Source organism: Sesamum indicum, linkage group LG4, assembly GCF_026168435.1.
Source record: "Sesamum indicum cultivar Baizhima isolate 11 linkage group LG4, ASM2616843v1, whole genome shotgun sequence".
Taxonomy (NCBI): domain Eukaryota; kingdom Viridiplantae; phylum Streptophyta; class Magnoliopsida; order Lamiales; family Pedaliaceae; genus Sesamum; species Sesamum indicum.
This window is the reverse complement of record NC_142660.1, coordinates 7,417,124-7,422,269: the sequence shown is the minus strand read 5'-3', so window position 1 is coordinate 7,422,269 and position 5,146 is coordinate 7,417,124. Positions and strand designations below refer to the sequence as shown.

The following is a 5,146-nucleotide window of genomic DNA, read 5'->3' as shown; positions in this document are numbered from 1 at the left end:
CGTCCTCAACCCCCTATTTATAATGAGTATTTGGAGGATCCAAGCGATGGAGAAGAATATGAGGACATTTGGCAAAGAGTGAATCGGCCAAGAGATAGACTGAGACGACCTAGAGAAGAATACGGTGGCCTAGGAGGAGTTAAAGTCACCATTCATTCATTTAAAGGAAAGAGTGATCCTGAAGTGTATTTGGAGTGGGAGATGCGTGTCGAGCAAATCTTTTCATGCCACAACTACTTAGAGAGTAAAAAGGTAAAATTCGCCACCCTTGAGTTTACTGATTATGCTCTTGTTTGGTGGGATCAGATGCAAAAGGAACGGGTTAGGAATGGTGAACGTCCCATCACAACATGAGAAGAGATGAGAGCAATCATGAGGAGAAGGTTTGTTCCATCCTATTATCGTCGTGAGCTTCACAACCATCTCCAATGTCTTACTCATGGTTCTAAAAGTGTTGATGAGTACTACAAGGAGATGGAGATTGCCATTATTCGAACTCACATTATAGAGGACAATGAAGCAACTATGGCTCGTTTCTTGCATGGGCTCAATCGGGATATCGCCGATGTTGTGGAGATGCACCACTATATAGAACTTGAAGAGATGGTACGCCAAGCCATCAAGGTGGAACAACAACTCAAGCGAAGAGGACTTTTGAGGAGGACTTCTAACTCGTTGGCATTCGGTCCATGGAAGAATAACCCCAAGAAAGACACCCCTTCTACATCAAGATTCAAGCAGGCAGATCCTAAACATGGTGTCCAAGTTGCTGCCAAAAAGGTACAACCGAAACCTAATTCTTCAAGAAATCGTTATATAAAGTCTTTCAAGTGCCAAGGGAGAGGACACATAGCAAGTGAGCGTCCTAACCGACGTACAATGATCTTCAACAATCAAGAAGAGTTGGAATCTGAGGAAGAAATCACCGATAAAGATGAATCATCAAAAGAAGATTGTGATGGAGAGTATGCCGAAGAAGGAGAATTTCTTGTTACTAGAAGAACCCTTAGTGCCAGATGCTGGAGGAAGATAATTGCCAAAAAGAAAACTTGTTCCATACACACTGTCAAATTCATGAAAAGGTATGTAGTATGATTATTGATGGTGGTAGTTGTTGGAATGTGGCAAGTATTGAATTGGTTCAAAAATTAAGTCTACCTACTATCAAGCACCACCGCCCATACAAGCTTCAATGGTTGAATGAGTGTGGAGAGCTGAAGGTGACCAAGCAAGTAAAGGTATTGTTTTCAATTGGAAGATATAAGGATGAGGTTTTATGTGATGTTGTACCAATAAAAGCATGTCACATACAGTTGGGAAGACCATGGCAGTTTGATAGGCATGTAACACATAATGGATTCCAAAATCGTTACTCTTTTGTGCTTCGAGGAGAATCAATAACTCTCAATCTGATGATACCAAAATAGATTTTGCAAGATCAGATCTTGAGAGAAAAGAAAAGAGAGTGTGAGAAAAAGAAAGAGAAAGGAAACGAAGAAAGTGAAAATGAGAGTGAAAAAAGAATGAAAGATTCAAAAGAGAGAAAAAGAAAGCAAAGTTACGAGAGGAAAGAAAAAGGAGAGGAAAAAATAAGAGAAAGAGAGTTTATTAGTTGCTAACAAGAGTGAAATCAAGAAAGCTTTGTTTTCTCAACAAAACCTCATAGTACTTGTGTACAAAGAGACTATGTTGAATTCTAACGACCTAACCTCTTCTTTGACTAGTGTTGTTACATCTATTTTGCAGGACTATGAAGATGTCTTTTCGGATGAGATGCCATGAGGTTTGCCACCCATTCGAGGGATAGAACATCAATTGACTTTATTCCGGGAGCATCCTTGCCAAATCGCCCAGAATACCGTACTAATCCCGAAGAGACCAACGAGATTCAAAGGCAAATCCAAGAATTGATGGCCAAAGGTTATATGAGGGAGAGCCTTAGTCCTTGTGTAGTTCCGGTGTTGCTCATGCCTAAGAAGGATGGCACATGGAGGATGTGTGTTGATTGCCGAGCCATTAACAACATAACGATAAGATATCGCCACCCTATTCCTAGGATAGAAGATATGCTTGATGAGTTAAATGGTTCAACTATCTTTTCTAAAATTGATTTAAAAAGTGGTTATCATCAAATTAGAATAAAAGAAGGAGATGAGTGGAACACCGCTTTCAAAATAAAGCATGGGCTTTATGAGTGGTTAGTTATGCCATTTGGACTTAGTAATGCACCTACATTTATGAGATTGACGAATCATGTTTTGCATGCATATAGGCAAATTTATGGTAGTGTACTTTGATGACATCCTTGTTTATAGTAGGACTTTGGAAGAGCATGTAACACGTTTAAAACAAGTCCTAAAGGTTCTAAGAAAGGAAAAGTTCTTTGGGAACTTGAAAAAGTGTGACTTTTGCACTAACAAAGTCGTTTTCATGGTTTTGTTGTGAGTAGTGAAAGAATCACAATTGATGAAGAAAAGGTCAAAGCTATTCGAGATTGGCTAACCCCCACCACTATTGGAGAAGTGAGAGCTTTCACGGCCTTGCAAGCTTTTATAGGCGATTTGTGAAGGACATTAGCACCATGACAGCCCCATTGAACGAGTTAACGAAGAAGAATGTTCCATTCAAGTGGGGAAACACATAAGAGAAAGCCTTTCAAGCTATAAAAGAGAAGCTTACTCATGCACCTTTCTTTGCTAGCCATTCCCAACTTTGGTAAGACTTTTGAAATTGAATGTGATACAAGTGGGATTGGCATAGGAGGAGTTCTTATGCAAGGAGGTAGACCGATTGCATATTTCAGTGAGAAACTAAGTGGGCCGACACTTAACTACCCTACATATGACAAGGAGCTTTATGCATTGGTTTATCGTATTGGAAACTTGGCAACATTACTTGTGGCCAAAAGAGTTTGTAATACATTCTGATCATAAAGCATTCAAGTATATTAAAAGTCAAAGCAAGCTTAGCCATCTACATGCAAAGTGGGTAGAGTTTATTCAGTCATTTCCATGTGTGATCAAGCGCAAGAAAGGTAAGGAGAACATTGTTGCTGATGCACTTTCAAGAAGGTATGTTTTACTTTCAATAATGGATGCTAAAATTCTTGGTTTTGAGTTCATTAAAGATTTGTATGCTAATAATGTTGATTTTGGTAAGTGTTTGAAAATTGCAGCCCAAGCATTGGATGGGACAAATTCTATTTGCATGGACTTTTATTTCGAGCCAACCAACTTTGTATTCCTAATTGTTCTGTTCGTTCATTATTGTTCAAGGAAGCACATTCTGGGGGTTTGATGGGTCACTTTGGTATTTCTAAGACTTTGGGAGTCTTGAGCGAACACTTTAAATTGCCAAAGATGCGTAGAGATGTTGAGAAGTTTGTGGGAAAATGCAAAGTTTGTCATAAGGCAAAGTCAAAAGCTTAATCCCTATGGATTGTACATGCCCCTCCCTATTCCTAGTGTACCTTGGGAAGATATTTCAATAGACTTTGTTTTGGGATTACCTAGGTGTCAGAGGGGGAGAGATTCTATTTTTGTTGTTGTAGATAGGTTTTCCAAAGTGGCACACTTTATAGCATGCCATAAAGTTGATGATGCCTTTAATATTGCTAATCTTTTCTTTCAGAAAATTGTGAGGCTTCATGGTATGCCGAGGACTATAATGTCCGATCGAGATGCCAAGTTCTTAGCTAATTTTGGAAAATTTTGTGAGGTAAGCTTGGAACTAAGTTGCTTTTCTCTACCGCTTGCCATCCCCAAACCGATGGGCAAATTGAGGTGATCAATAGGACACTTTCGACATTGTTGAGAACAATTGTGAAGAAGAACTTAAGGAGTTGGGAAAAGTGTCTACCACATGTCGAGTTTGCTTATAATAGGGCTGTCCACTCCACTACTAAGTTTTCACCCTTTCAAATTGTTTATGGTTTTAATCCTCTTGTACCTATTTATTTAATGCCTTTGCCTTTGCAGGAGAGAGTAAATATGGATGGAAAGAAACGTGCTGAATTCGTCAAGAAAATCCATGAAAGGTCAAAACTAATACTGAGAGGATGACTCAACAATACATGAACCGAGCGAACAAGGGAAGGAAACGAGTTATCTTTCAATCGGGAGATTTAGTATGGTTGCATCTTAGAAAAGAGAGGTTTTTGGACAAAAAGAAGTCTGAGCTCATGACAAGAGGGGATGGACCATTCCGAGTCCTTGAAAGGACTAATGACAATTCTTACAAACTTGATTTACCTAGTCAGTATGGAGTAAGTGCTACTTTTAATGATTCTGATCTTTCTCCTTTTTATGATGCATATAATGAAGAGTCGAGGACGACTCCTTTTCAAGAAGGGGAGGATGATAGGAACATTGAGGGCGTCCAACAAGCAAAAGAAATTCAAGATCCGATGGACCGAGATTTAACCATTGGAAGTGGCCAATGACAAGAGAAAGGTTGAAGAGAATGCAAGAAGTAATTCAAATCCAATACAACTTAGTCTTTGCTAACGGGATCAATTCACAATCGAAGGCCCAACATGTAAGCTTAATTTCATTAATTCAAGCCCGAGGAAGCCCACAATAGGAGCCCAACTCGTCTAAGTGCAGCCATGTGGTCAAAGGAGACCTTTCAAATACATTCAAAGTGCATTTATACACCAATTTTCGGATTCACATGGTCATGCATGGGTTTTACTCGTTTTTGACCAAGAATGCTTAGTTTTTAGTCATTTTTGACCAAGTATTGAATGTACGTCCACCAAGGAGTCACTTGGGGATATGAAAGGTTAATTTGGAAGTGTTTTAGGCCTATAAAAGGCACATACAAGCCATCCATGCGGGAAACAATCGAATTATTCAAGAATTGATCTAGTTTATAAAATCTTGAGTGTTCTCTTACTTTGGAGAGTTATATACTTGTTTTAGCTTTGATGAAACCTTTGCTTTGTCAATCTAGTCTATTAGATTGGTGATTCAAATTCACAAAGCCTCCAATTCGTGCTCGACCCAAGTGTGTCGTTGTGTGGATTGGTTTACTCGTGCTCGTGGTTGGTTGAATGTTCTAAGTAGTAGGTCAAGTTCATATACCGTGGTTGGCTATTTACATTCCTTAGGTCACGGACCACTTTATTCATTTCTAGCCTACGCTG

At 39.2% G+C, this 5,146-nt stretch overlaps 1 pseudogene; it reads left to right on the top strand.

Annotated features, from left to right (window-relative positions):
- Positions 1-372: 372 nt before the first annotated feature.
- Positions 373-4,829, top strand: LOC148788372 (uncharacterized; annotated as a pseudogene).
- The last annotated feature ends 317 nt before the right edge of the window (positions 4,830-5,146 follow it).